The sequence below is a fragment of the Stegodyphus dumicola genome, chromosome 1, assembly GCF_044657685.1.
Source record: "Stegodyphus dumicola isolate Sdum_Otavi_A_Nest chromosome 1, ASM4465768v1".
Lineage (NCBI taxonomy): Eukaryota > Metazoa > Arthropoda > Arachnida > Araneae > Eresidae > Stegodyphus > Stegodyphus dumicola.
In genome coordinates this window covers 56,297,738-56,306,454 of record NC_140768.1, presented here as the reverse complement: position 1 = coordinate 56,306,454, position 8,717 = coordinate 56,297,738, and the positions used below count along the sequence as shown (strand labels likewise).

Below are 8,717 nucleotides of genomic sequence, written 5' to 3'. Positions count from 1 at the left end.
TTACCTGTAGCAAAAGGTAAAAAAAATGTTTACAGCTTTTTCACCGATGCGTGGAAATCCTTTTTGCAATTTACTTGGATCTGAGATAGTGGAAAATCTTTAAACTCAAAATCAATGATAAGATCACTTTTGGATCTAGTAAAAATTCCTTTGAATAAAATCAGAAAATAAAGCAAGTTACACAACCAGTTGAGACAAACAACATCCTGTACTTTCATAATAAATTATGCACGTATGGTGCGTAATTTATTGCAAACATTTTTAACTTATTAATTATGTTTGAATATTATTATGACAATGTTTCCTCTAAAACATATTACATTATTTAGGTAAATTAAGCAATAATATTCTGAATTATATCCTAAAAAATCTAAAATTATGTTTAAGCGATGTGAGTAAACTAGAAGTAGGTAGTATTCATATTGCTTAATTTGGATTTTCGATTTGCATTCTTTTTCATCATAAACAGAAGGCATATTGTGAAATGATTTAAACTAATTAGTCAAGAAAATGATCATATTTTTTATGTGGATATAATCAAATAAATGGAGGAGATTTATGTTCGAGTATTAATGTATTTTAGAGTCATTTACTTTAAGCCACTTTTACGTGAGAAGTAATAATGAAAAGGTTAAATTTAATATGTTTTTTAACGATCACGAATGTAAGTACTTTATATGACATTAGGTGAATAGAAATCATCAGTACGCTTTCAATTAATGCCAAAATAACAAGCACTATATTTTCTCTCTTCATTGAGGGATTTTAAGAAAATAATTTTCTTAATTTACTTTAGTAATTCATTTCATTTCCCTATGGCAATAGTATTTAATTGTACTTGAACGCACTTTAAATTTTTTTTTCATACAAATATCGAACTTTCCCATCCATCAGTAAAAGTAATTTTATTTTTCTGTTTATTTGTGTAACATAAAAGCAAAATTACGTAATTTTTCCTTTGAGATTTGTAAATTTTAATATCTACTTCAGCATTTGAGCACTTGAGTAATATTTTGAAGAAATTTGTCAATCATGTTTTGTAGTCTGTAAAAATAGTTGTAGTTTTAAATAATGTTTCTCACCTTGATTCAGCATTTTGCTCATACTTTCATAATTTCGGTTTATTTGATTGTGGCAAAACACTTGAGCTCTATATGCCTAAGGCAAGGCTCTTGTTGGGAATTTTCTAAGAAAAACTGGCTCGTATCCATATTAAACTTGGGGCAAATCACGAAAACTCCTATGCAAATCGCCTGGAATTAAGATGAGATCGAACGACCAGTGTTCAGCGGTTTCGAAACGATGGAACGCTGTGAGTAAACGAAAAGAAGTTTAACGCTGAAGAGCCCTCATAAATTTCGCGTAATGAGAGTGTGTGAGTGAGATCTGCGAGTTCCTTTTTTGAATGAAGTTCGAATTTTGTGCAAGGATTTCTTTCATCTGTTTTTTTTTTTTTTTGATGCAAGTGAAAAAGAAAGAAAGCTAAAAATATATATTTTGCAAGCTTCATTAATTTTATTCTGAGCTTAAATTAAATATTTTAATTGCTAAGAAATTGTTAATCTCTATCATTTAATAGCGAAGAATCTGTATATATATGTATGTATTGAGATTCCAAATTTGAGCACTTTTAGTCCTTCATCCGAATATATGCACTTTAAAGTTCAAAAATTGATTTTGGAATTTAGTTTTTATTTATTTTTTTATTTTGTGCGAATTCATTGAATTTTGATTAAATTTATAATGGTGATCAGCTCACATTCCAGTTAGGAATCGTGAAGGCAAACGAACACGTCTCGTATTACAAATTAACGACTGACAGGTCTCGCGCGTCTTTGGAAAGAAAGAATTGCCCAATCTCGCTATCGCCGAAATGTTAACAAATTCAAAGGTATAAAAGAAACATTTTGCCACTTCTCGAAATAAATGTTTTTATCTTCTGCACCCCCATTCTGTTGACATTCAACAAAGTGGAGGACATTTAACTTCATTAACAAAAACAGCTATTTGAAAACAAATGTGCTTCCCTGCCGGAAATTAAATACTTTAATCTTCCACTAGAAAGTTTGTTACACTTCGACAAAGCATAATATATTTAATACTCAAATTTAATCTGTCTAATATTGGTTAACAATCTAAGCGATTTATAAGTTATACACGAAGTTAATACATATATATATATCACTTTTTAATCAGATTTTTTTATATATCACTTTTTAATCAGATTCAATAAATATGAATTTCATTGTCTTGCCTAGTTGACACTTCTTAATAGTTCATGCAGAGTTTCTTCAGTTTTCTTTATGCTTATTCCATCCACTTTATCTCATACCTTGTGATAATATCGCTCTAAGCTCGTTTCTTGAATTTTCTCTTAAATGTTTTTGAGAAAGATTCTTCAGGCTTTCTTGCCTAGTTGAAAAGAAGAAAAGAATTTCATTACAGAAATAATAGAGGTAATGTTTGTTAAAGAATCATACATGTGCGTGTTTCTTTTTTGATGATAAGATAAGATTGATATTTAAGCTAATATCAGTGCTGCCAATATATTCTGAAAAATGACATAGCGTACCAAAAATTATATACATATACTTGAGAAAAAGAATAACCTGATACATATTTCATACACCATATTTAATTATTAAACAATAACATGCTTTTATACTCTGAGAAATAAAACATGTTAAAACATTTTTCTTCCTTTTAGACACTTTCGAAACATGATTAGTTATTGTAAAAATTTATATTGTATTTGTCTTATTATAAATAATTTGTGCAATGAAACACAGCTTATTTTTGTTATTGGAAATTTTGATTAAACTAGTGTAATAGGAAATGCGAAAATGAATTATCATTAAATATTGATTTAAATTATACTAACTTACTAACTTACTAAGAACTAATTATACTAGCTATACTCAGCTGAACCTAAAGAAATTTGAAAGAATTTTATTAAAATCGTTGCACACATTTTTTAAATAATAACTGCTTTAGCCTAGTGATTGTAAAGTGTAAAACAACGTTATGCAATTAAATTGATTTTGTTTCGTATGTATGACTAAAATGTATTTTACAATTAAGATATCTCGATGCACATTTAAGTAATATTTTTTATCTGCTCCATGGCCATCGCTTAATTACTGAAAAGAATGATTTAATTGACAGAATGCCGATTCATTGACCAGTTTTAACGTACCCTGTAAGCTCATGATTTTTTAAACTAACCATTGTAACCATTGTTTAAAGTTACCAGTAAGAATTTCAAGTGGAGGACATATTTTAGCAGAATATTTGCCTTTTCAATTTTCATTGCATTTCTTCGATATACTTAATGACCCTTTTGTTTTTAATTTTCTGTACATTCTTCTACACAATTATTTACAGCAATATAGAATGAAAGTCTATCTAATTCGAAAATCATTTAAATCTTCTTCTGCATTACAAAAGCAAAACATATGTGTCTGGTCAAGAATATGTAATATACCTTCGTTGCAAGGAACAAATGGCACATTTCTGAGCTGAAATTCTAAAAAAAGAACAGTAACATCGGATGTTCCAGTTTCGTATGAAACTTAATTAAGTTTCACGACTCTGATAACTACTTTCAGCGAAAATATTTATTTTATTAAATTCAGTTAGCCGGGAAATTGCTAATTAGAACAATGAAACTGCTTCATTTTTCTTTGTGCACTTTTTTATTTTCAAAAATGATTTCTCTAGATTTACGAACTGCAATTTTCGTCGTTTTCCCTTTAAACCCACGTTCTAAATTATATTTTGAAATTTTACACAATACAAGATGGAGAGATGTATAGTACTTGAGACACATGTAAGAACTCATATGCAAAACACGTATGGTAATTTAGTGTGGGTTTTGGCATAATTAGATACATCTTAAAGTATTTTGAAAATAAAAATAATTATTAGGTATTTTGCTACTATAGGGTTTCATCTATTAATGAGTTTTGCAATTAATTTATATTTCTTTGAAAAAATCACAGTTTTTAAATATGAAATGTTTCGTCTAATGTGCCAAACTTATTTCTAAAGGCAAAATGATTCGCTTTTACAGTAGATCAATTGTCTCCAAAATATCAAAATTAATGAGTTTTTCTTTTTTAAAAAAAGAACTCTATAGATTGTTTATTTTGACATGTGATTACGATCATCCACAACTTCTCGTTTTAAGGTTTACACATTTCGTTATCTCCACAAACATCGTAATTTCTTGGATAAAATATTGCTATTTGCCTTTGTTTTTGAAATGAATGAATAATTTTATAATTTTTATGAATTCTAAGAACTTTCCTGTTGCTTCTAGAGAAATAACTATATTAAATTTATTTCAATATATTTATATAGTTTATTTCAATGTTTACGTTTTAACACATTTATCTTTTATAATATTCTATGTAAGCAGAGAAAATATAACAAACGTTTTAGAGAAGAGATAGTAAAAAATACCTGTATTCTTCTTCTGCTCCTTTAGCTAAGAAGCATTCAGCAAAAGACAGGATTTATAACGAAAGAAATATGCATAAGTGTGGTACTCTCTCATCACATGTATTTGAAAAAAAAACAACAACAACAAGAACAACAAATAGAAGTATAAACAACATGTCATTAACAAACGTGCGCAAGATAAACTCATTCAAACTCCGTCTCAGTAAGGATTGAATTCGAAAGAATAAATGGTCATCTCTTGAACCTTATGTTTCGTTCTCATCTCCTGTGTCCGTCTACCTTTAGTGGTAAATTTTGATTGAGGCGCTCTAGAAAATAGTCTTTGTGTCTGTATGCCTAACATGTACAATAATATGTTATTCTGCCTAACATGTATCCATAATATAACTGTTTGCCTAACATGTACCATAATATTGAAAAGTGTTCCCCTTAGTCTCAGCAGTCCCCACCATGCACCTTCTTTCCATGTTCTGGTTCTTATTTCAATATTCCTCGTTTAGCGTGGTCAATTTTAAGAGAACACAAGCTTTTTATTTATATTTATTTATGCATTTATTTTTAATTCCATCAACGGGATCTAACAGGCTGAAGAGCACCTTACCCAGTGGGCCAGCTGTTCCATCGATGGCGAAAAGAAAGAAAGTCTTTGTGTCTAATCATACTAAACATCCGAAGCAACACCTCCTCCCACAAATAAAAACAATAAATAAAAATAAAAAGTTTCATCTTGAATTGGAGAATTTTTAACTTTCACATTTTCATAGACTCCTTCTTTGTTTATACTAATATAGTTTAATCTGTTTAGAACTTGTTTATATCTAACCTTACAAAATGTTGCCTTATTACAAATAAATCCAAATAGCATACACAATTCTAATCTCATCTCCTGCTGTTTAAATATATATATCAAATACTTCTCCTTAATAATTTGATGTTAGAAAGTCTTTTGAATATTTTCGGACCTCGCCAGAGACCGAGAGGTTAAAAGACTGCCAAATACAAGTTTCTCATCCCAGCTTCAAATTCAAGATTACGGGCTGGTTGTATAGTTGTTTTTCTTTGTTTCTCAATGTTTAATGCGCGTACAAGCCTATTTCTCTAAGAAAATTCTCCGCGAAGGCATCCGTCTCGGTAAGCAGGTAGTCTTCATGTGCTTTGCCGTGGACAAACGACTTAAGCTAACTAAGATGTCTGAATAGTTAACTTACGTTACGCTATTCTTCCATACATTATACGATTGTACGAAGCATAAAAGTTTTGCCTTCTATACGATGTTGCGTGTCGCAAATAGCCAGGTCTCTTAACTTTGTTATTCGACAAAGTATTAGTGTGAAGAATTTAACTTTCAGATTTAATCTGTACTGTTAACAAACTAAACGATGTAAAAGCGGAAAACAGGTTTCTTAGGAACATAAAACTTTATTTTGCTAGCAGAGCACTGAAACGTGACAGAGCACAAGAAATTTAAGTTATCTTCAGAGTTTAATCAATTCTTAATTTTTTGATAAATGAAGGATTATAAACAATCAGCATCTTCCTTAAAACTTTAAACTTTTCTTTATTTTCAATAATAAAAATCAGTTTAATTTATAATATATCCAATTGAGGATTATTTGCATTATTGTAATTAATAAAAATATGCTTTTTAAAGCTATATATTACTTATTTCAGCACCGATGTTTTAAAAATAATATTCAGTAACCTTAAAGTTTTACTTAGTGACTTATCTCACTTGTCTGACGGTAACAGTAGAACAAAGCCATGAAATTTATTGTTATATAAACAACATAAATTCATACTAAATAATTTCAAACGAACACCATATTTGTGAAACAACTAGAGAAAAAGTTCATTCTGTGTTATGCGGTAGGTAACTGTGTAAGTCACTTAACTGAACATATCAATCAATATTTTAACAATAACATACTAAGTATTGTGAGCAGTCATAGTGAAACATAAATACAAAATATGTAAACAATTTTAAATTCTAGGAAGTTTCGTTGTGTTAATCAAAACCCATTATATGTTTAAGGTCCAGTGTAAAAGATAATTACAATAATACAAACAGAATAATAAAATCAACTTACGTTTATTTAAGGTAGGAAAATATTATGAATACAAAACAGAAAAGAGAGTCATGACCTCACTAAACATTACAATTAAACGAGGTGGCTGGTTCAATTAATGAACTAATTTGAAACAACAGAAAAGGATGACATACCATTCTTTAACATATTTGGGAACCATCATTACATTTGAGTTTTGTTATCGAACATTACTTCTCCACAAAAAAAACTTGGGATAGTATCTGAAATGAGAAAACAAAAAGGGTTAGATTGACGAGACTCAACCAAGCTATTGTTTCGGAGGCCAGGCTTCCCTCCTATTACTGCTTCCAACCAGCAGGACACAGGTCTTCCCTCCACAGGCCATCATGACAGCGTAAATTTTAGGATTTTAGAAATATAGGTGTTGCAGCCTCTCTTCGGTGTTGGTTAATTTACGTGGATACGTCTAAGATGAGGCTCACCTCCGAGCTGCTCGTCCAAGTTGTCATCTTATAAGTTCTCGTGAAATTTCTTTTTTCCGTCTCTCTTCTGTCGTCTCCGTCACTGTCCCCGTCTCCCGAAGCCTCTCGAAAAACACTGCGCAGTAGAGCTGGAGCAAATCGCATGTGTTCGTTACCGAGTAACGGGTACATCGGTTGACTCGAAGTACCGATTCGGTACTCACAAATTCATTTCGTTACTCGTATCTGTCGTATGATGCGGTTTATTTGAGTACGATTGGCGGTTGCTATGCGAATAGGAATGATGCGGTTGCTGTTCGAATACGAATGATACATTTGCTAACAATACCCGTGTGCCACATTTTTCATTGATAATTTCGAATTTTTTTGGTTAACTCATCGGGCAAACTCTTGTTTACATTATGTGTTTTAGTTGAAATATTGTTTAGTCGTTGATATTTAAGAAAATGATCAATTTTGATAGCGTGAAGCGTTATTTTGTATTTGCTTTTCACATTAAGTTGATACTTGAAAGGGATTTTTTCGTGATGTGTAAGACAAATATATGTGCATTTCGCATAACTCAAAAACGATTAGTTCTAGAACGTTGAAATTTTGTATATGGGCCCGTTATAACATCTAGATGTGCACCTTCCTTTTTGTTGCAATCGGTAATACTACAAAACGTAAATATGTATATTTTAAAGAAATTATAATTAAATGTAAAGTACATATATATATATATCCTTATAATTAAATGTAAAGTACACACATATATATATAAATATAAAATAAAAGCCAAGTAAGGCGAAAATAAAAGCCTTGGTTTTTATTTTATTTATTTATCACTAAGTAAGTTACTTGACTTTTATTATTTTACCAGAGTATAGATAGAAATTTGGTTATGTAGCCTATTCTTCTAAAACGACGTTTCGTCGCTGCCTTCCCCCACCAATTCCCTTTTTTTTTCGGTTTCGGATTATTTGGTCACGGCAATGCACACTAGGGCTATTGCCTAAGGAAAGGGATGCCTTCGTGGAGGACTTTTTAAGGGAAATTAGCTCATATGCAAGTTACACATGAGGAAAGACACGAAAACGCCCGTGCAGCCAGCCGTTAGCCGGTAATGGAACTCCGGAACGAACTATTAATCTTCAGCGACTTTACCGCTCGAGCGCTGGTGGGCTCTTAGCTGTTTGCAAAATAGGTGTTCACTTTACGATAAAGCAAGCACCTGTTTTCTTCAATTAAAACAGGTTAGACGATATGACTCTTACTACTTCATTCTCACTTAGCTTTTGATTTCTAATATTGATTCAATATTTTCTGTAGACGTTCTGATTAGAATAATGGATTTCAGACATGTGCAAAAGGTGTGTATCTGAATATAATTAGGTTTTTATAACATAGGGCCCATTTTATTAATTTATAAAACAATATTATCGCTGTTTAGAACCACATTATCGCTGTTTTGAAAGAAAGCAAAAATGTGACAAATGTATAATGAACATTAATATACATGCTTTACTAGAAATTCACCCTTTCGCCATTAGCGGTTCTGATGAAAGGAATGGGGAGAAGCAGCAAACGAAGTAACGAATAACCGACAAATAACGAAATCTAATCTTTAATGCCGTCTCCTAGTTTCTTTAGCCCACCAGCGGTCCAGCGGTAACGTCGTTGAACACTGGTAGCTCGGTCCGTGGTTCGAATACCGCGAACGGACTGGCTGGATGGGTGTTTT

At 31.1% G+C, this 8,717-nt stretch overlaps 1 long non-coding RNA gene across 1 annotated transcript; it reads right to left on the bottom strand.

Moving 5' to 3' along the window:
• Positions 1–232: 232 nt before the first annotated feature.
• On the bottom strand, positions 233–7,197 carry LOC146999092 (uncharacterized). Its single transcript, XR_015040662.1, has 3 exons — positions 6,686–7,197; positions 4,465–4,489; positions 233–2,412 (listed from the first exon to the last, which is right to left on the bottom strand). It is a non-coding gene; the product is annotated as an uncharacterized LOC146999092 (long non-coding RNA).
• Between the last annotated feature and the right edge of the window lie 1,520 nt (positions 7,198–8,717).